Here is a 24,249-nt window from a genome sequence, read left to right as displayed (position 1 = left end):
AAGTAGCTGGTTCAAGGTCAACACACAAAAATCAATAGCTTTCATCTACACAAATGACAGACTCACTGAGAGAGAAATAGGGCAAATAATTCCTTTCACAATAGCATCCAAAAAGCTGAAATACCTAGGAATCAACCTAATGAAAGAAATCAAAGACCTCTTCTCTGAAAACTGTGGCACTCTGAAAAGAGAGATTGAAGATGATATCAGAACATGGACAGACATCCCCTGCTCCTGGGTAGGAAGGATTAATATAGTGAAAATGCCCATACTTCCAAAACTGCTATATAGATTTAATGAAATTCCAATTGAGATTCCAGAAGCATACTTCATGGACCTTGAGAAAACAATCCAAAATTTCATTTGGAATAAGAAGAGACCCAGAATAGCAAAAGCAATTCTAGGTAAGAGAGACATGGCAGGGGGTATCACAATCCCCAACCCACAACTATACTACAAAGCTACTGTGATAAAAACAGCATGGTACTGGCATAAAAAAAGACCTGAAGACCAGTGGAATAGATTAGAAGATGCAGAAACAACGGCAGACACACTCAGCCATCTCACCTTTGAGAAAGGAGCCAAGCACTCTCACTGGAGGAAAGATAGCCTCTTTAATAAATGGTCCTGGAAAAATTGGGTTTCTACTTGTCAAAGATTAAAACTAGACCTGTATCTCTCACCATGCACTAAACTAAAATTGAAATGCATTAAAGATCTAAATATTAAAATAGAAATACTGAACAGGCTGGAGCAGAGGTTAGGTAGAACTCTTGAAGACATTGGTGTAGGAAAAGATTTTATTAACAAAACCTCAGTTTCTCATGAAATAGAACAAACAATCAATAAGTGGGATCTCTTCTTATTAAAAAGCTTCTCCACAGCAAGAGAAACCACCAGCAGTGTGAAGAGACAACCCACAATGTGGGAAAAAATCTTCACCTGCTCTTCCTCAGACAAAGGTCCACTATCTCGAATCTATAAAGAACTTAAAAAGATCAGACCTCCCAAATTTAAAGACCCAATCTGAAAATGGGCATCTGAAATGAACAGACATTTCTGAGATAAGGAAGTAGAAATAGCAAATAAATACATGAAAAAAGGTTTAATATCACTGGTCATTTGAGAGTTGCAAATGAAAACAACGCTGATATTCCACCTCCCTCCAGAAAGAATGGCTGTTATCATGAAATCAACCAATAACAAATGCTGGTGGGGCTCTGGGGAAAGAGGAACCCTGCTCCACTGCTGGTGGAAATGTAGACTGGTGCAAGCACTGTGGAAATCAGTATGGAGATACCTCAAAGAACTAGGACTGGAAGTTCCATTTGACCCCACTATTCCACTGCTGGGGATCTTCCCCAAAGAATTAAAAGAATCATAGCACTGTGATATATGTGCACCCATGTTCACAGCAGCACAGTTTGTAATAGCTAAAAGTTGGAAACAGCCCAAATGCCCATCAACTGGAGACTGGATAAAGAAAATGTGGCTTTTTTATAAAATGGAGTACTACTCAGCCATAAAAAATGAGAAATTAGAGACATTTATAGGTAAGTGGATGCACATTGAGGCGATACTCTTAAGTGAAATAAATAGGACACACATCTATAAATACCAAATAGTTTCTCTGGTGTGAGAAACTGAAAGTGTAAATAAGGACTAAAATGTATAATAGATAATGTGGAATAGGAAGAAAAGGGGCAAAGGGGAAGGAAGTGGGAGGGCTAGAGGAAAGAATAGAAGGGAATGGGATTAATATGAGAAAATGGAAAAATAGGAACAAAAGCTTTGTAAATAGGGAGGGCTGGAGGGGTTGAAGGGAGGGCTGGGCAAGGGTGAAAAATAAGAACCAAGAGAGACTATGTAAAGGTGCAAATTTCCAATGATGAATGTCATTATATTTTATATCTAAAATGTACCTATGATTAGAATGAATAATCGATAATGCAAAATAGGAAGAAAAGGTCCAAAGGGGTAGGGGTAGTGGGAGGGTCAGGGGAAAGAAAAGAAGGGAAAGGAAAAATGATGAGAAGTGGAAAAAATGGAAATAAAGTCTTTGTAAATACAGAAGGGTGGAGGGGGTGAAGGAAGGTCTAGGAATGGGGAAAAAATAGGAACCAAGATGCATCATGTAAAGGTACAATTCCCAGTGAGAAATGTAATTATGTTGTATACCTACAATGTACCAATAAAAGAATTTTAAAAAAAAAGAAAGTTGACTTTGCAATCCTAAATGTTGCAAATGTATTTGCTAGCTTATTCATAGTCTTTTTTATTTTACCATGGTACCGAGTTCGATCTGGTACCAAATAATAATAATAATAATAATAATAATAATAATAATAATATTTTACCATGGTACATATAGCAAGTGCATCTTTTCTGGAAAAATTTTCCAATTTCATGTCTTCCCCCTCTGCAAGTTAATAATTATACTCACCCAATTTTTTTTTACCTGGTAATCTCCTATTTCTTTCAACTCTCAAACTTCTGTTATTGTATATAAACCATATAGAAAATAGATGAGACCTAAATGTACTGTTTAAGGATTGTGAAGTTAATGTCCTACAAGGCTACATATAGATCATTCAGAGCATTGCTTGCACCCCAGGAGCTCTATATTTCCCTCTCTAATCTTGGCCTCTTCCTTCTCTTTAAAAGCAACCAGCACTTGGATTTTATGATAATTTTCCACTTCCATATTTAACAAGTACTATGAAACAAACAAAGCCACATGAAATTCTTTTTCCATGTCCTTCTCCCACCCTCCCAAACCACCTGCTCCTCATCTGACCTTTCCCATCTCTGCAAGTTACACACCATTATAGCTCCTCATCACCAATGGCTCCTTCATACTGCATCAGATCCTTCCCCTGCACTCTGTCACTGCCTCAAGGACACAGCCAAAACAGTACATTTCCATAGCTGACTCCCTCACCTGAGTCACCATCATCTTTTCCCAAGAGAACTTCAAAAGCTTCCTGACTGGTCTCCCAGGTTCATCTGCCTCACTGTTATACATTCTCATAATGTGTTGTGCTAGGGATGTTAATGGAAATTGATGGTGGGAACTTCAGAATTTGTGATTGTGGGGACCCTTGTGGCATTACTCTCTTTAGAGGAAAAGCACATGCTCACCCTCTCACCGGGTAGTAGCTTCCACCATGATGATCTAGCAAGAAAGGCTTTGCCAGATGCTAAAAGGATGTTAGAGCCGTGTTCTTAGACTTCTCAGCCTCTGGAGCCATAAACTTCTTTTCTTTATAAATTACCTACTTTTATATTTTTTGTTATAGCAACAGAAAATGGACTAAGACAAGCTTATAATTGCTTAATGGGGAGGGCTTCAATTGTAGCATTTGCCAATTTGTATAGTATAAATACTTCCACCATGGGAATTTCAAGAGTACTGCGTTAAAGAAAGGACATGCAAAGTTCTTGAAAATTTAGACTCTTGAAGCCTGTGAGACCAGCTTCAGCCTACCACAGTCCATTCTCCAAATTGTTCCCAGAGGAATCTTTGCAAAATGGGAACCTATCACACCATTCCCCAGCTCCAACACCACCAGCCCTCTTTGGTCTCTTCATTATGCTTAGGATAAGGATTTACCAATTTTCATTTCTACCTACAAACTTTCCTTCCATGTCATGATCTTTATTAAATAAAACCTGGAATAGAGCCAAATTATAGTTAAAAATTATTCTTCCATACATATGTATTCTCTTTAGATTAATTTTAAAGTTAAAATCATATTTATATTTTTTTTAGTTCTACTTCTATTTAAACTGGCTCTAATCCTCTCTAAGCAAATATTTTTACCAAAATTTTTGTCTTCCTAAATTCTCCATGTTGATTTCTCACTTAATCAATTGTTTTTCATCCATACATTATTATTTCACAAAACATTCATAGGTGGTATGTGGTATCTATCCTACCTGCCTGCCCTCCTCTACCCTCATCCACATCTAAGACTCTCTTTCTCTTTTACACATAAATAGCTACTTGGCAGGTACAAAATCACAGGATTGGTAGGCAGGCAACTATTATTGCTACAGAAAGCAAGAATATATTCTGGAAGTCTTGTAGAATGTATTTTTTTTGCAGTAGAAAATAATCATCCACTTTTCTAGATGGTATGAATTATAGATCTTGGCTTTTCAATTTTAAGAGTAGATGGTATGTAATTGATAGGTGATCCCCTTGTTGTCTTTTAAGATAGCAGCTGTGCTACAGGGGCTGCCAATATGTTGTTGGTCCAACTCCACAGATATAGTTTTAGGCGGACAGACTGATTGGAGTAGATTGACTCACTTTTAGTTGGAGTAGTTTCGCGATTTTTTTTTTCTTTTTTCCCCCTGTGTTTTTAAGAGTGTTCATTTAGAATTTTAGAGACATTACACCAATGATTGCTAACCTGGTACTATTTTTCTAGACACAATTTTAACCATCTTTGAAAGTTAGCTGTCTAGAAGAGTATCTAAATCTTCACACTCAACCCCAAAACTTGCAAAAGATAAGAAAGCAGGTAGAGTCCTACACCTGAGCCATTGGGAAAGTGTCCACTCATCAGGTGAGGGAGAAAACTAGGAGAGTTTATTGGTCAATTAAACTTTGAATCTTTGTGTTGAAGTCAAAAGTCATCAGCTAGAAAGGGCAAATGCAACTTTTCATACCAAAGGGGATAATACATGTTTATGGGAGACTGCAGTGGAATCTAAATTTAAGTTAAGATCAGGTTAAAAACAAGCAAGTTCCAAGTAGTCTGGGATAATCACCACAGAACTAGTCCAGCATCCTCATCTTACCTTCGTTAGTCAGTGGATGAATGATGAATAGTATTTTCAGGTATGAAGTTAGAACATAACCAACCTATGGTATTTCAATGTCTTAGCTGAGGTTTTCAAAAGGCAGACCCTAAGATGAGGGTATCTGTGCAAGTGATTCATTTAAAAAGTGATCCCAAGAGATACCAATGGAGATATGGGACAACAGGGCAGGGAGAGAAGCCAAAATAATATAATTTCCAAGCCCACTCTCATCTGCAGTAAGATATGAGCATAAAATTCCACCATAGACATTGTCCTGCCTTGAGGTAGGGAGCTGGACTTTCAAACCCCAGCCCACGCTTGAAGGGATGTAACCCCTAAACACCTCCAGCTCTATCTGGGGAAAGTCAGTCCAGTGGCACACATGCATGTTTGGATGATTTCAGGTATACGTACCTGTAAGTGAGCAGTCAGGGTTTGGGGGCGTAGAGAAACAGGCAAAGGAATCTGTGGGGCTCTCAGTGGCACCCCAGAGCACCCACTCTGCTTCCTGAATGTTGACAGCTGTTGGATAAACAGTGGATGACCAATCAGAAAAGTTTCAGGACTTCAAGAAATATTCACTGTGGACAAGAGGACATAGGCAAGGTTTGGACATATTTTTTAAAAATAGTAAAAAGGATCTGGATGTGATTGTACATGCCTATAATCCCAACACTCAGGGTGACTGAGGCAGGAGGATCACCTGTATGAGCCCAGCCTGGGCCACTTAGTGAGGACTTGTCTCAAAATTTTAAAAAGGTCTGGGAATATAGGTCAGTGCAAAGGCCCTGAGTACAATCCACAGTACCAAAAATCCCATAAAAATCAAATAAAAAGATAAGTAAATGATAGAAAAATGAAGCACAAACATAAACCTTATCTTCCTCAAAATTATATCAAGTTACAAATAAAATGTACTTCTCTCCTAAGTCAAAAATCTATCTTTGATTCCTATAATATATGTAAAATAATATTAACAGTCTCATAAAGAGGAAGGGGATTTCTCAGGCCAAATCTAGTTCCTCTGTGAGATTTCTCTTCTTTGTTTCCATGCATGTTTTTTAGTATACCCAAAGTATTTACTACATTGAAAAATGATAGATTGTTTTTCTCTACATTGGCATTGGCATCATGAAATACTTATGTGTTAGAGTAGACAATTCTACCCATTCATCTGTTCACTTGTTTCATCCATTCAATGACAAACTGGATCTTATGTCCACACTATAGAAAGGGACGAGAAGTGCAAGATGAACAAGGCTTGCTCCTCTCTGAAGTGGCTAAAAGGGACACACCTGCCACAATATTTTCTATGGCAGGAAAAATTTTGCAATAACATCAACATGTTTAATTTGTGGTTTTATTCAAAACATTTTGTTAAGCATATACCAAGATTATTTTACATACAATGAGGAATATAAAAATAAGAGATTCATTGACATGGCTCTTCAGGTTTCTGTAATTTATTTGGAAGTCTAGGGTTTATAGGTAAGAGAATTATTCTCAGCTCAATCTCTAATTGATGAGATGGCAATAAAAGGAAATGGAGTGGTGGGGTTGGTATTAACTGTATATTACGTGCTGTATCATACAAGAAAACTTTACATGTGTTTGATCATTTCATATTAGCCTATGAATTATATCATTTTATCCTGATTTACCAAATAAAGGAACAATGGCTGACTTTTCAGCCATTAAGTCATTTGCCCAAGTTGGCAATGTAAGAGGCTAAAACTGACTTCAAACTAGAGTGCTTGATCAAAAACTCATGATCTTTTAATACATATGCTAAACATTGGAGATTATTTGAAAATTTTCTACCCTCTCCTAGTATAACTTTGGTTTTAAGATCTCTCTAGAACTAATTGGGCTGAAGCTTCTGAATAGAACAATGAAAAGAAAATGTATGGAAAGGAATTTATAAGTGATTTAATTATGGAATTGTAGTTGAACTGAAAGGCTGGGAGAAAGAAAGATATCGCTACACAAATAGTAGTTCAGGGTTAAGGAAAGATCATATCAGCCCTTTCTCTAGTACATGTACACTCTGAATGAACATCCAAATGGTTGAGCACTTGAAACTCAACCAAAACCCTGAACTTTCAGGAGTTCAACCACTACTAATGATTAGTCAGGGTAATAAATATAAGGTCTAGGTTATCATGCCCCCACTATGTGGGAAAAAAATCAATACTACCAGCTTCATATTAAATGAAAGCCCTCTGCCTCTCAAACACAGCCTAAGGGCAAATGTGTTTATGAACTAGAAGTATCATGAACTCAGTGTTGGTCAAGGGGTCATCAAACTCAAGATATTCCTGAAATGCTACATTATTTATCACTTTCTACCAAGTATATTCTTCCTAGATCATAAAGAAAAGTATATCAGCAACAAACAACCTAGTAACACTTTATGTAGGAATAGCTCACAACTATGTGTCCTTCCATTTTAGACTGCTTAGTTGTTGTATTTTACATAGGCACAATTTGAATTGATCTGACTTTATTGAGCACGTAATATGTGCTTAACTCTGTTCTAGGCACTAGGAGACCCACCATGATGTATTCCCATTAGAAAGCTATAATAGTTGGGAAGATCCATGCAAATAACAAATCTTCTGGATTTTTCTGAGGCAAGTCTAATTTCAAGCATATTATCCCATTTCTGAAAACTATGTCCTCATTTTTGGTTCAGGATATATAGGAGCACAGAAGTGTGTGTGTGTGTGTGTGTGTGTGTGTGTGTGTGTGTGTGTGATGTATATGTGTGCATAAGACAAAAAACTAAAGATTAAAGCTGCACAGTGTGTTAAGTGACAAATGGCCCTGCCTTTTAAACACTTCTTGCATCCCTCCTTTTTTTTCTCTATCTCCATTACCACAATTCAGCCCTGACCATCACCCATTGTTTAACCTGGGTTGCATAATGATTACTTTTCTTTACTCCCCACTGTTATAAAAGTTCAAAATGTGTTTTCTACCAGGCAAAAAGATCTCCCAAGGATGACAGTTTTTGCTGAAAAGACTTTTTATGCCTATAGTATAAAGTTTGAACTTTACAATGTATTTTATAAATCCGTTCAAGAGCTCTGCCACTGCCTACCTCCTTAGTTTTTCCTGGTGTCCACACAGCCTTTCTGAGCCCTTCAGCTCTTTCATCACCACTCTGTCTGTCACTTCTTAGTACCTGTAGTTCCATCCGACTGGAACTGTGACCCCCATCTCTCTTCACCTCAACACACATTTTTAGATAACAGACATTTTCTATATATATCTAATTCATTGGGTATTATTTTGATTGTCACTTAGTTCAGGAGATCATCTGTTTTCTATGCTACATTAAACTACCTGCAGTGCACTTCCATAATGCCTGCCCTTTTGCTATCAAAACAATCAGCATAATTTGCTTTTTATCATTTGTTAATATGATGTTTTCTCTCTGTGAAGGTAAGAATCATATCTCTTATTCAACATTGTAAAACCAGCAGAATGCAGGAAACATTTAGGAAAGCATTCACTGAATCTTAATAAGTATAGAAGATTGAAAATATTAAATGACTAGTACACTGTCTAAATCTTGGGTGCACCATAGGCGAAACCAATACATGACACCAATACAGACTCCAATACATGACCATAAAGAGTAATAACTGCATCCTTTAATGTGGTTGGGCAAGATATTACATAAAACAGTGTGTTTTTGGTATAAGAAAATTGCATAGGTACCTGGAAAATATGAACCCTTTTCCCCCAGGTAATTGATGGTTTCTATGAGGGGAATAGTTTGAATGAATCAGTGATTAATGTGTGGGCTCTAAGTACAGAGGTGTTGCCTGGAGAAAGGCAGAGTCCGTGACCATATGAGAAAATACTCAGTGTAAAATGCACTTCCAGGAAAAGGCCCAAGCATCTTTTCCCTGTCTTTTGTTCATCAGCACCTTACCAATTGTAACACACCTGTAACACCATCCACTCAGCTCATCACTCACTAATAAGCACAGAATATCTAGCCAAGCCCTTGACTACTCAGCTTTATGAATTTAAAAATGTTTGTTGTACCGAATCTGTGCTGGTATTAGAGCAGCTAATACATTTTGCTGATGACTTAGTTTTCTCCGGGAGTCCCATTGACTATTGACTATGAGGTCAGCATGGCTGGACGTGGAATAGAAATGAGAAAAGGACAGACATCAGCATTCGATATAAGAATCTCCCCTTAACTACTCTGTTATATCTTGATAGGGGAAAATATGCATGAATTTATTTTTTACATGAGGAACAGAAATGGACTCAAGATATCAAGTGTTTCTAAGGGTTGCATAAAGGGCTCATTATTGAATTATAAAGCTTATGTGATTATAAAAATCTATACAACTTTAAGCCTTTAAATGCAAACAGAGAAAACAGTACTTCTCTCAGTATTCATACAGTATGTCTATTTGCAGATGCTAAAGTGAATTTGACATCATGGTAAGTAGTTCAAACAATCTATATTGCTGGGAGCTTTTTCTCACAAGAGATTGATTTTCTAGCAACATCAGCAGCAAGCCCAGCAACACCTTCTTTTTTTGTTTACCATCCTAGAGGCCTGGGATCTTGTATCTCCTACTGGCTGATGATATTAAACAAACTTTCCATTAACTGGAAAAGTTAATGAATTACTTTGGTCTTCACTATGAAATGACTTGAGATTTATCTTGCTAGATAACTTCTTAGAAAAGGAGAATAATGGAGATAACTATATTGTATTATTCATAAAAGTCCTCTTAGGAACACAGTATAGCCCCAACAAAATTTTGAGTAGAGGGACTTCAGTACTGGGAACCAGTTGCCAAAGAGCTAGAAGGATCAAGACGAAGGTCTTATGATGAAACAAGAAAGAGAACAGCAATTAGATGCCTGTTACCATCCTTTGGGCTGTGGAGAAAAAAGGAGGGAATGTGGGTACCAGAGCTGATGAACTGAGGCCACTCATTTGGCACAAGGGCCATAGCAAGAACCACCCAGTGAAACCTGAAACTGTGAAAGAAATGGCAGCCACTACAGTAGGACCAGAGAAAGAGAGGCAAATATGCCTTGGCTTCTCCTTTCCTCCTTTCTCCGTCTGCCAATAGCCGATCTCAGATGGACGTCAGTTGACCGTGGAACTTGAGGAGTCAAGTGAGCATGGCTTAGTCTCTTGGAATAGCGAGCAGAGTGAGGAAATGATGGGGAATGGATCTGTAAGCAAGTAAACAGGTGATCTGCACATCATAGAAAAGAATATATGAGAAGACAGAGTCATGTTGTGAATTCAAAGGCAGGCCCGAGGTAAGATATGGTCTGTGACTGAGGGGCACAGACCAGTAAGTCCAAATGAATGCTTGAAGTCTTTGAGTGGTTCACTGAGACTGTGGGATGGTTCTGGACAAGAAATGAGGATAATGCCCTTAATGAGAAAGACAAAGAGAAAGAAAGACAAAGGCTTGCTGAAAGTAGGAGAAAAAACTCTCACCAAACAGCCATGTGCTCCAAAAGTAATTGCAATACACTAAAAAATAAGTGTGTCTTGACAGGAAGAACTTCATATTTTAGCCAGATCTGATCCTCCTTGGTATCTCAGCAAAAGAGCAAAAGAAAGTACCTCTAACTTCTACAATCACACCACGGGACAGTACTCAGTTTATACCTGCAAGCACAATCCCTCAAAGTTTATCCTTTAATTGTGGACTTGGAACTGGATGGTATTTTTGTTGTTTATATTAGTATAAATATAAGAAAATGTGTTTTTTTCCCTGGATGTTGGTTTAATATGCTTTATATCCAATTGTGCCATTATGACTTTTGTTTTGAAAAAATATTTTTTTTTAATTTTTTTATGTCAATTCACTAACTCTTTTTTGGTACATAATACATATACAATATAATGACATTCATCATTGGAAATTTGCACCTTTACATAGTCTCTCTTGGTTCTTATTTTTCACCCTTGCCCTGCCCTCCCTTCAACCCATCCAACCTTCTCTGTTTACAAAGACTTTGTTTCCATTTTTTCATTTTCTCATATTAATCCCATTCCCTTCTTTCCTTTCCCCTACTCCTCCCACTTCCCCTTCCCCTTTGCCCCTTTTATTCCTATTTCACATTATCTATTATACCTTTTAGTCCTTATTTACACTTTCAGTTTCTCACACTAGAGAAACTATTCGGTATTTCCACATGTGTGTCCTATTTATTTCACTTAAGAGTATTGCCTCAGTGTGCACGCATTTAGCTATAAATGTCTCTGATTTCTCATTTCTTATAGCTGAGTAGTATTCCATTCCATTAAACAAAAAACACATTTTCTTTATCCAGTCTCCAGTTGATGGGCAGTTGGGCTGCTTCCAAATTTTAGCTATTACAAATTCTGCTGCTATGAACATGGGTGCACACATATCACTGTGGTATGATTTTTTTAATTATTTGGGCAAGATACTCAACAGGGGAATACCTGGGTCAAATGGGACTTCCAGTCCTAGTTCTTTGAGGTATCTCCATACTGATTTCCACAGTGGTTGCACCAGTCTGCACTCCTACCAGCAGTGGAACAGGGATCCTCTTTCCCCACAGCCCCGCCAGCATTTGTTATTGGTTAATTTCATGATAGCAGCCATTCTTTCTGGAGTGAGGTGGAATCTCAGCATTGTTTTCATTTGCATCTCTGGAAAGAAAAGTGATGTTGAACATTTTTTCATATGATTATTTGCTATTTCTCCTTCTTTGTCTGAGAAATGTCTGTTCATTTCAGATGCCTGTTTTCAGATTGGGTCTTTAAATTTGGGAGGTCTGATCTTTTTAAGTTCTTTAGAGATTCGAGATAGTGGACCTTTGTCTGAGGAACATCAGGTGAAGATTTTTTCCCACATTGTGGGTTGTCTCTTCACACTGTTGGTGGTTTCTCTTGCTGTGCAGAAGCTTCTTAATAAGAAGAGATCCCACTTGTTGATTGTACTAGTTCACGGGCAATTGAGGTTGTGTTCATAAAATCTTTTCCTACACTAATGTCTTCAAGAGTTCTACCTAACCTCTGTTTCAGCTGGTTCAGCGTTTCTGTTTTAATATTTAGATCTTTAATCTATTTCAACTTTAGTTTAGTGCATGGCAAGAGATATAGGTCTAGTTTTAATCTTTGGCAAGTTGAAACCCAATTTTTGCAGCACCATTTATTAAAGAGGCTATCTTTCCTCCAGTGAGGGTGTTTGGCTCCTTTATGGAAGATGAGATGGCTGAGTGTGTCTGGCATTGTTTCTGCATTTTCTAATCTGTTCCACTGGTCCTCAGGTTTGTTTCTTTGCCAGTACCTTGCTGTTTTTATCAAATTAGCTTTGTAGTATATTGAAGGTTGGGGATTGTGATACCCCCTGCCATGTCTCTGTTACCTAGAATTGCTTTTGCTATTCTAGATCTCTTCATGTTCCAAATGAATTTTTGGATTGATTTCCTCAAGGTCTGAGAAGTATGCTGCTGGGATTTCAATTGGGATTGCATTGAATCTACGTACCAGTTTTGGAAGTATGGCCATTTTCAATATGTTGATCCTTCCAACCCAGGAGCAGGGGATGTCTGTCCATTTTCTGTTATCATCTTCAATCTCTCTTTTCAGAGTGCTATAATTTTCAGAGAAGAGGCCTTTGATTTCTTTTGTTAGGTTGATTCCTAAGTATTTCAGTTTTTTGGCTGCTATTGTGAAAGGAATTATTTGCCCTATTTCTCTCTCAGTGAGCCTGTTGTTCGTGTAGAGGAAAGCTATTGATTTTTGTGTGTTGACCTTGTATCCAGCTACTTTACTGAATTTGATTATTAACTCTAGAAGACTTTTGGTGGTGTTCTTGGGGTCTTCTATATACAGTATCATGTCATCTGCAAATAATGATAGTGTGACTTCTTTATTTCCTATCTTTATTCTTTTCATTGCTTTATCTTGTCGAATTGCCATGGCTAATGTTTCCAAAAATTTTTTTTCTCATTAAGTTTATTGGTACATTTTAGGTATAAAATACAATTACATTCATCATTGGGATCTTGTACCATTATATGAGTATCTTGGTTCTTATTTTTTTTCCCCTTCCCTTGCCCTCCCTTCACCCCTTGCACCCTTCCCTATTTCCAAAGAGTAGTTTCTATTTTTTTCCTTTTCTCACATATTTTCTTTTCTCTTCTTTCCTTTCCCCTACCCCTCCCACTTCCCCTGCTCTTTTAGACCTTTTCTTCCTGTTACACAATATCAATTATACATATTTTGAATTACAATATCAAGATCTAGGAGACAGTACCACAGATTTTACAGAATTTAAAAGGATATAGAAAGCATATTACAAAAATCTTTTTTGAAATAAATTTGACAACTTCTAAAGTACCTTGGAAGACAAATTAATGAAACTAACTCTGGAGGAAATATGAAATTTGAATAGCACCTATTAAAGAAAGTATATTCCTAGCTTGAAAACCTACCTATATGATAACAGTAGGCTCGTATACATTTTAACTGACAAATTATATCAAACAATTAAAGCAGAAAAAAGAAGAAACACTTCTCCCCTCATTTAGGAACTCAACATTGTGCTAATCCTGAAACTGGATAAAGATAATAGAAGAAAAATGTATGAACATAGATAGAAATTTGTTTAACAAAACAAACTATTAGAAGTCAGATCTGGCAGGATGTAGAAAGTGGTTTTATTATAGGGATGGCAGTGTTGTTTCAGCGTTGGAAGATCCACCCCCAAAAGGTATCATTTGAACAGAGGAAAGGAAAAACCGTATGATCCTGTCACTAGTTGGAGAAAAAGTATTGGACTAAATTCTACAGCTGTTCATGGTAAAAGCTATCAGGAGACTAGAAGTAGAACAGAACCTTCTCAACAGATTAAAGACATGTACTCCATACTTCCAGTGAGAACACCTTATATGAATGGAGAAGATACAATGCTTTCTCCTTAAGGTGGGGAACTAGGGCAGATATGCTTACTCTTTATCTGTCCATTAAACTTTGAAACCTAGTCCCCACCAAAATAGTCTGGCAATAAAATGACACAACTAAGATAGGACTGGCACGGCAGAAGCAAAATCTTTATATGTAGATGAAATGATCATCTACAGAGAAAATACTAAGAAATCTCTAGGAGCCCCTAGAACTTGTATTTGAATTTAGCAGGATTAGAAAACACAAGGTATATATAAAAAATCAGGTCTGTGTATACTTGCTATAAATGAAGAATTGGATATTGAAATTTAAAAGTTATAAAAGACCTGAGTTCAATCCCCGGTACCAAAAAAAATAAAATAAATGAATAAATAAAGAAATGAATAAAAGTGATGTAGGAGTGCAAAGGACCTAGAAAAGTTTTAAAAAAACAGAAAAAAAAAACAGTGTTGGAAGATGTTTAGTACCTAATTTTAAGACTTCTTCTAAAGCTACAGTAATCAAGGCAGTGTTGGTGTAAGGAAAGACATATAGATCATTGGAATAAAACAGAGAATCTAGAAATAGAACTACACATATATGGTCCACTGAGTTTTGAAAGATTATTTAACATTAGCATTTTATAGAATATAAACTCAATTCAAGAGCCAAGGCAGAGATAGTGTTTTCAGCAAACTGCACTAGAACACCTGGTATCCGTACATAAAAAATTAACCTCAACCCTTTATTTCCGTTCATGAAAATAACTTGAAGGGATCTATGAACCTAAATATGAAAGCCTAAAAGTATAAAACTTTAAGAAGAAATTATAAGGAAAAAGGTTTGTGAATTCAGGGTAGGCAAGAACTACCTAGGATACAAAAAACATGATGTATAAAAGAAAAAAATTGATAAATGAGATTCTATCAAAATTTAGAACTTTAAATGACATCATTAAAATGAAAAGTAGTCCTTAAACAGACCATATTTACAATACATATAACCTATGACCAGAATATATAAAGAATCCTTAGATCACATTAACAGACAACTCAATTAAAAAGTAGACATAAGAAGATGATAAATAGCCAGTATAGCACAAGGAAAGGTGTGCAACTCTAGAATCAGAAAAATACTAATCAGTTCAATAACAAGACTGAATTATACACTCATTAGGGAGATGAACTCAAAAGTTTTAAAAGGCTTGTCATGACCTTTTCTTTTTGTTGGATTCTCCCCCTTTCCATTTAATTTGTCACATCCAATGGATTCATTCTGCTGGCTTTCCTGGGGTTGTGATCCTCATTGTCTTTTCCTAGGGTATTGACTAAAATTTTTTGGAGTACCAGTTTGGTATTCATGAAGTTCCTGAGGTGCTCTTTATCATGAAAGTATCTTATTTCTCCATCAATTTTGAAAGATAGCTTTGCAAGGTACATCAATCTGGGTTGGAGGCTGGTTTCCTTTAGGGCTTGAAATGCATCACTCTAAGCTTTTCTTGCCTTGAGGCCTTGCATTGAGAAGTCTGCTGCGATTCTGATGGGCTTTCCTTTGTATGTGATTTGTTTCTTTTCTCTCACTGCTTGTAGAATTTTGTTCTTCTGTTGGATTTCTGGAATCCTAACTATTTATATGCCTATGTGTAGATTTTTTTTGATCAAGGCTAGCTGGACTCCTGTATGCCTCACTTATCTGTATGTCAAGTTCTTTTCCCCTCCTTAGGAAGTTTTCTGCCATCACTTCTGTGAACAGTTTTTTTATGTCATCTGCACTCTCTCCTCTTTCTTCATTGACTCCAGTCAGTCTTATGTTATTCTTCTTTGCATTGTCTACCAGCTACTGGACTGATTTCTCATGTTCCTTTACAATTTTAAAGCAATTTTTCTTTTCCTGGTCACTAATTGCAATCTTTTCTTCTATATCTGACATTCTATCCTCACATTGGTTCATTCTGCTGCACAGACTTTCGATGGCGTTTTTAATCTCCTGGAAATCTATTTGCAGCTGTTTTATGGATTCCAGTTGTTTCCTATGTTGAGATTCCATTATGTTCCTCAGATCTTCTATTTTTTTATCTGTGTTCTCACTAGATTTATTAATCATGTCTTGCACCATGAGCACAATCTTTGCTGTTATCTGAATAATTATTTCTGATTTCATTTTTCCCAGATCCTCTTTTGTTGCCAGTTCAGAGAGTCCAGGTGGTTGAGTATCAGAGTGTTCCATCTTGTTTCCCTTTGGGGTTGCTGTAGGTGATCCAGAAGTCTGTTTTTGAGGCTTGTTTACCTGTCTTCTCATTTCCATGGGGGGGGTGCTTCTGGCACCCACGCAGCTCACCTTCTCTGCCCAAGGAGCTTGGGATGGTGGCGGGGAAGCTTCCTTCCGGGTGCTGGGACCGGCTCACCTTCTCTGGTTGGGATGGTGGCAGGGAGCTTCCTTCCAGGTGCTGGGACAGGCTCAGCCTTTCCGAAATTATATTGAACAAGAGTGGTGACAGTGAACATCCTTGTCCTGTTCCTGATTTTAGTGTGAAGGATTTCAGTTTTTGACCATTTTTTATGATACTGGCTGTTGGTTTTTCATAGATGGCTTTTATCAGATTGAGGTAGAAACCATTTATTCAAATTTTTGTAGGGTTTTTTTTTTAACATAAATGCATGTTGGAGTTTGTCAAATGCTTTTTCTGTGACTATGGAGATAATCATATAGTTTTTGTCCTTGGCTCTATTGATATAGTGTATTACATTGATTGATTTGCATATGTTGACCTATCCCTGCATCCCTGGGATGAATCCCACTTGGTCAGGATATATGATCTTCTTGATGATCTTCTGCATTCTATTTGCCAGTATCTTATTAAGGATTTTTGCATCTATGTTCATTAGTGAGATTGACATATAGTTCTCTTTTTCCATTGGGTCTTTCTCTGTTTTGGGGATCTCGGTGATGCTTGCTTCCAGAAATGAATTCAGGAGTATTGCTTTCCTTTTAATTGAAAGGTTTAAACCATAGTGGCAGTAGTTCCTCTCTAAATGTCTTGTAGAATTCAGCAGTGAAACCATCACGACCTGGGCTTGTCTTAGTTGGTGAGTTTTTAATTACATTTTTAATTTCATTGGTTGATATTGGGTTGTTTAGAATTTTTAAGTCTTCCTTGTCCAAGTTTGGTCATTCATACATATCTAGGAATTTGTCCATTTCTTCTGTGTTTTTCATCTTATTGGTGTATAGGCTCTGGAAGTAGGTATTGATGATCCTCTGGATTTCTGCTGGGTCTGTTATAATTTCACCCTTTTCATTCTTAACTGCATGTATTTGGCCCTTTTCTTTCCTTTTTCTGATAAGATTGGCTAAGGGTTTGTCAATTTTGTTTATTCTTTCTAAGAACCAACTCTTGGCTTCATTGTTTTTTTTGTATCATTTTCTTAGTCTCCATTGCATTGGTTTCTCCTCTGATCTTTACAATTTCCTCCCTTGTATGAGCTTTGGGCTTGTCCTGCTCTTCTTTTTCTAGAAGCCTGAGGTTCATCATCAGATTGTTTAATTAGGCTCATTCTGTTTTCCTAATATGAGTATTCACTGGTATGAATTTCCCGCATAAGACTGCTTTCATTGTGTCCCATAGATTCTGATATGTTGTATTGTCATTGTCATTTAATTGAAGGAGCTGTCTGATTTCTTTTTTAATTTCCTTGTGACCCATTAGTTATTCAGAAGTGTGCTGTTCAATTTCCATGTGTTTATGAAATTTTTGCAGTTTCTTTCATATTGATCCCCAATTTCATCACATTATAGTCTGATAATATACAGGGGATAAGTTCCATTCCTTTGCACTTATTTAAACATGTTCTATGAGCAAGTATGTGGTCTATTTTAGAGAACGACCTGTGTAGAGCTGAAAAGAATGTGTATTCTGATTTTGTGGGGTAGAACTGAAGGAGAAGTTCAGGTCTGGCTGGGTCAAGTATGCCACACTCTGGTCTCTTGAGCATGCTCAGAGACAAAAAACAGAGTTGAGCAAGCTCACTCCAGTGTGTAGAAACTAGATCAAGTCGACCATACCTCCTCACTCTTTGGGTCATGACTCCTTCGCCTGGCCCAGAAGATCCCCCTATAGGTTTAAAATAAATTTAACTATGTTCTCCGTTGTGTATAATTATATCCCTTTCCATCCAATTAAATTATGCCAAGGCTAAAGCTGTTATAACCCCGCCTATGTAATCGCCCTTTTATTTCACTATATAAGGTTGTGTAGTTCCTCAATAAAGTGGAAGCATTCCTGAAACCTCCCCAGGAGCCAGCTGGTGACTCTGCGCCTTACCCTCCCTGTCCGGGCTCCCAAACCTAGGTCTGCGAGTGGGCTTGCAGATGACAACATGGAACACTCTGTAAACATCTGTTAAGTTCATTTGTTCAAGAGTTCAATTGAGTTCTAGTATTTCATTACTTATGTTTTGTCTAGTTGATCTATCTATTTGTAACAGTGGTGTATTGAAGTCTCCCACTACTATTGTATTAATGCATATATTACTTTTCATGACCATTAGTATTTGTTTTATATAGTTTTGCCCACTAGTGTTTGGTGCATAAATATTTACGACTGTCATCTCTTCCTGCTGGATTGTCCCCTTTACAAAGATATAGTCTCCTTCTTTGTCTCTCTTAATCAGTGTTGGTTTGAAATCCACTTGATCTGCAAAGAGGATAGCTACTCCTGCTTTTTGGGGGGTTCCTGTCACATGGAGTATTGTATTCCACTCTTTAACTTTCAGCCTATGAGTTTCTTTTTGAATTGTGTTTCTTTTATGCAGCATATTTTTGGATCTTGCTTCTTGACCCATTCTGCCAGTCTATTTCTTTTGATTGATGAATTAAGACCATTAAAATTGATGGTTGTAACTGATACATATTGACTTATCATTGCCATGACTTTTTCTTTTTGTTGGATTCTCCCCCACTGTGTTTAATTTCTTGTCATGCCTGATGGATTCATTCTGCTGGGCTTCCTGGGGTTGTGATCCTTGTTGTCTTTTCCTAGGATATTGTCTAAAATTTTTTGGAGTGCTGGTTTGGTATTCATGAAGTTTCTAAGGTGCTCTTTGTCATGAAAGTATCTTATTTCTCCATCAATTTTGAAAGACATTTTTGCAGGTTACATCAATCTGGGTTGGAGGCTGTTTTCCTTTAGGGTTTGAAATACGTCACTCCAAGCTCTTCTTGCTTAACTGTTTGTATTGTGAAGTCTGCTGTGATTCTGATGGGCTTTCCTTTGTATGTGATTTGTTTCTTTCCTCTAACTGCTTGTAGAATTTTGTTCTTCTGTTGAGTTTCTGGAATCTTAACAATTATATGCCCATGTGTAGATTTTTTTGATCAGGGCTAGTTGGAGTCCTGTATGCCTCCCTTATCTGTATGTCAAGTTCTTTTCCCCTGCTTGGGAAGTTTTCTGCCATCACTTCTGTGAACAGGGTTTTTTTTAATGTCCTCTGCACTCTCTCCTGTTTCTTCATTGATTCCAATCAGTCTTATGTTATTCTTTTGCATCATCTAGCAGCTATTGGATTGATTTCTCATGGTTCCCTTACAATTTTGAAGCAATTTTTCTTTTCCTTGTTACTAATTGCAATTTTATCTTCTTTGTCCGAAATTCTGTCCTCACATTGGCTCATTCTGCTGTGGAGACTTTCAACGGAGTTTTTAATCACTTGGAAATCTATTTGCACCTGTTTTATTGATTCCATTTGTTTTCTATGTTAGAATTCCATCATGTTCCTCAGCTCCTCTCTAGATTTTTTAATCATGTCTTGCACTATGAGCACAGTCTCTGCTGTTATCTGTAAAATTATTTCTGGTTTCATTTTTTCCAGATCCTTTTTTGTTGCCAGTTCAGGAAGTCAAGGTGTCTGAGTATCAGAGTGCTCCATCTCATTTCCCTTTGGGGTTGCTGTAGGTGATCTGGAAGTCTGGTTTTCAGACTTGTTTATGTGTCTTCTCATTTCAACGAGGGAGGGATACTGTTGGTGCCTTCATAGCTCACCTCCTCTGTGCTGGGATTGGTGGAATGGTGCCCCAGAAGCCCCTTCCTCTGCCCTGGGAGCAGTGGAATGGCAGCCTGCTCTGTAATAAATTTTAAGGATAGAAATGAGATAATTTTAGAGTCACAGGATTTCAGTTGTTAAGACTAGGTTCTTCTACAGATCCTAGTAGGAAATTGTAGCTCACTAACTGACAAAATATAAAATTTTTGATAACTATAACAATATTATATTCATCCACCAAATTCTTATTCTTCATTTTAACTTTGCAATATAAAGTGCAAAAATATATTCAAAAGAAAATTTAATTTTTTTCTTGAAGACTTGCTTTTTTTCATAACCTCAGAAACTTCAAACAATTTACTGTCAAAGTGTGAAGAACTTTGTTGGAAGCTGCTCTCTCACGGAAAGCTGCTTCTGGCTTTTATGATGGCTCTGAATACAGTAAAGATAATATAAAAGGAAGAGAAAATTTTAAAAAAAGAAAGGGACAGGGTTTAAGAATTTAAATAACAAGCTCAATGATCTTTTTTGGTATCCTCAGGTTTGGAGCAATCATAAATTAAAACTGATTATTTTCATAAACATTAACCTGCACAAAGAAATGCACATATCAGACACAGGTGTCTTCATGATGGTGGTGGTTTCTAGAGCTGTGGTTCTCAACATCTTTTAGGGGTGAATGTTACCAATCCACTGAATGACTCCTTCTCATGATAGCAAAGTCAAAATGTTTTGCAACTTGCCTGGGAATAAAATTAGGTGAAAGCGTTCACATATGAACAGGTAAAATTACCACACATTGTTAGCAGTATCCTACTCTGTAGAGGAATGTAATTTATTTGCTTTGTTCCTAAGAAATCTGATCATCTGAGACTTTACAGTTTGGATATTTCAAAGTATTTAAAACTTTTTTCTTTCCCTTTATTTATCTTTTCTCTCTTTCTTCCTTTATTTCCTAACTTTCCTATTTTTCTTTTTATTTTACCTGTTCTAAAATACATGTAAAGTGGATTTATAAATATATAATTATATATTCTATATTATTTCAATATTAATATGTTGTTTTAAAGTACATTTAGTATTAAATGAGAAATTAGAGTGAGAGAGAAGTTATAAAACTAATATGTGAAATATGAACTGTATATTGCAAAACACTATTTTTTTGCTAAAAGGTGGTCATGAATTTGGCTCTGGATTTTCTAGACATCTGTACAAAGAAGAAATCAAATCCAGTTTCAAATAAGCAGAAAAATGCAAAATGCAAAAAGAAATTTCTCTCATTGATTCTTATAAGAAAGTTGTGAAGTTGTATAATGGACATATTGTTTTTACAATAACTGGAGTAACAAGTATCATGGAATTGTTTGTGATAACATTCCTCAATCTAGTCCATTGGCATGATATCAAAGACTATTCTCACAAGAGCAATTCTGTGCAGATATTTAACTTATTAGGAATGTTAGTTTTGATTTCAAATAAGAACAAACATTCTACACTTGATCTTAGCCAAAAGGCTGAGAAGCGATAAGAACAAACATTCTAGATCTAGATCAGTAAATGATTCTAGAAGTCATTCTATAAAATGAATATTGAAAGGTAAGAAAATAAAAGATGGCTGATTAGTGGAGATATGATAGATTCTTTCTTTACTTGTCAAATATACTGTAAATTCTCAAAATTTGAATGTTTCATAATTTCATACCAGGAATTCCAATGCTCTTGTGGACTGTTTATTTTTGAAGAGATATAATCACACAATTTGCAACTAAACTCTTGATCTTTTCACTGGTTTTAAGCAGATTTACATGGCTCACATCAGTTTTAGAGGGTCATTGTTACTTCTTGAGTATGTCAGTATTCAGTAGGAACTATCATATATATGATGGTATATTATCAATTTCTCATCTAATAGAATGAATTCTGTGAACCAAATGATAACCAAAATAAGTAGACAAATACCAAGATGTAAGGGACACTCCCCTCATTTTCACTCTGTTAACATGAAATTGTTTCATTTCCATATATTAATATTTTTAAAAATCATGTCACTTTGCTATATATAAAATTTGACATATTGGTTAAGAAAGCAAATAGCATTTTTAAATTACTTTTATTGTTACATTTAAGGTATACGATATAATGACATTCATCATTGGAAATTTGCACCTTTACATAATCCCTCTTGGTTCTTATTTTTTCCCCATTCCCCTGCCCTCCCTTCAACCCCTCCATCCCTCCCTATTTACAAAGACTTTGTCTCCATTTTTTCATTCTCTCATATTAATTCCATTCCCTTCTTTCCTTTCTCCCACCCCTCCCACTTCCCCTTCCCCTTTGCCCCTTTTCTTCCTACTTCACGTTATCTATTATACCTTTTAGTTCTTATTTACACTTTCAGTTTCTCACACTAGAGAAATTATTCAGTATTTCCACATGTGTGTCCTATTTATTTCACTTGAGTATCACCTCAATGTGCATCCATTTAGCTATAAATGTCTCTAATTTCTCATTTCTTATGGCTGAGTAGTATTCCATTTTATTAAAAAACTACATTTTTTTTTTGTACCAAGGATTGAACTTGGAACCTTCCGAGGCAGGCAGCAGAACCACTGAGCTAAATCCCCAGCCTGAAAACTACATTTTCTTTATCCAGTCTCCAGTTCATGGGCAATTGGGCCACTTCCAAGTTTAAGATATTACAAATTGTGCAGCTATGAACATGGGTGCACATATATCACTGTGGTATGATTATTTTAATTCTTTGGGGAAGATCCCCAGCAGGGGAATAGTGGGGTCAAATGGGACTTCCAGTCCTAGTTCTTTCAGGTATCTCCATACTGATTTCCGCAATGGTTGCACCAGTCTACACTCCCACCAGCAGTGGAGCAGTATTCCTCTTTCCCCAAAGTCCTGCCAGCATTTGTTATTGGTTGATTTCATGATAGCAGCCACTCTTTCTAGAGTGAAGTGGAATCTCAGTGTTATTTTCATTTGCATCTCTTGAATGAACAGTGATGTTGAACACTTTTGCATATGTTTATTTGCTGTTTCTACTTCTTTGAGAAATGTTTGTTCATTTCAGATGCCCATTTTTGGATTGGGTCTTTAAATACAGGAGGTCAGATTTTTTTTAAGTTCTTTATAGATTCAACATAGTAGACCTTTGTCTGAGAAACAGCAGGTGAAAATTTTTTCCTACATTATGGGTTGTCACTTCACACTGTTGGTGGTTTCTCTTGCTGTGCAGAAGCTTTGCAATAAGAAGTGATCTCACTTGTTGATTGTGCTAGTTTATGGGCAACTGAGGTTTTGTTCATAAAATCTTTTCCTATACCAATGTCATCAAGAGTTCTGCCTAACCTCTGCTCCAGCCAGTTCAGCATTTCTGTTTTAATATTTAGTTCTTTAATCCATTTAGATTTTAGTTTAGTGCATGGTGAGAGATACAGGTCTAGTTTTAATCTTTGGCAAGTTGAAACCCAATTTTTCCAGCACCATTTATTGAAGAGGCTATCTTTCCTCCAGTGAGGGTGTTTAGCCCTTTTGTCAAAGATGAGGTGGCTGAGTGTGTCTGGAGTAGTTTCTGCATCTTCTAATCTGTTCCACTGTTCCTCAGGCCTGTTTCTTTGCCAGTACTATGTTTTTTTCACAGTAGCTTTGTAGTATAGTTTCAAGTTGGGTATTGTGATACCCCCTGCCATATCTCTGTTGCCTAGAATTGCTTTTGCTATTCTAGGTCTCTTCTTGTTCCAAATGAATTTTTGGATTGTTTTCTCAAGGTCTGTGAAGTATGATGCTGGGATTTCATTTGGGATTGCATTGAATCTACATAGCAGTTTTGGAAGTATGGCCATTTTCACTATGTTGATTCTTCCTACCCAGGAGCAAGGGACGTCTTTCCATTTTCTGATATCGTCTTCAATCTCTCTTTTCAGATTTCAATAGTTTTCAGAGATGAGGTCTTTGGTTTCTTTTGTTAGGTTGATTCCTAGGTATTTCAGTAAGAAAGTAAATAGTATTAACTGGACAAAAATAATATTTTCAAACTATTATGTAGCACATGTAATATGTTAAAGTACAATATATATATTAACTGTTTTAATTCTCATCACAGTCTACAAGGCAAATATAAGGATAATAATAATAATAATGTTCATTTAGGAGGTAGAGAAATTGAGCCACAGAGGAATAAGTAAATTGCCTGTAACAGGTAAGAATAAAAGTTGTATCCACCAAGGAACATCTAATTCCTCACTGTGCTCATGACTTTTGTTGTTATTTTTATAGCAAAATTCTTCACAATATTTTTGTCTAATAACAGTACTATATTTAACTGTGGCAAAAAATGACACAGGGAACTATAAAATCTTCAGACTGATTTCAATAAATATTTAAGATAACATAACCAAATTAGCATTCTTATTCTCATAATGTTATCCTCGAGATATTTTTCCAAAATAATTAATCCACAGCTAG

The 24,249-nt window shown here is 36.5% G+C and overlaps 1 pseudogene; it reads right to left on the bottom strand.

Annotated features, from left to right (window-relative positions):
- Positions 1-21,132: 21,132 nt before the first annotated feature.
- On the bottom strand, positions 21,133-21,299 carry LOC147825991 (U2 spliceosomal RNA; annotated as a pseudogene).
- Positions 21,300-24,249: the final 2,950 nt, after the last annotated feature.

This window comes from Heterocephalus glaber, unplaced genomic scaffold (assembly GCF_053883595.1).
Source record: "Heterocephalus glaber isolate CG9 unplaced genomic scaffold, H.glaber_assembly_v1.0 deba00001481, whole genome shotgun sequence".
Lineage (NCBI taxonomy): Eukaryota > Metazoa > Chordata > Mammalia > Rodentia > Bathyergidae > Heterocephalus > Heterocephalus glaber.
This window is presented reverse-complemented; position numbering and strand designations above follow the sequence as displayed.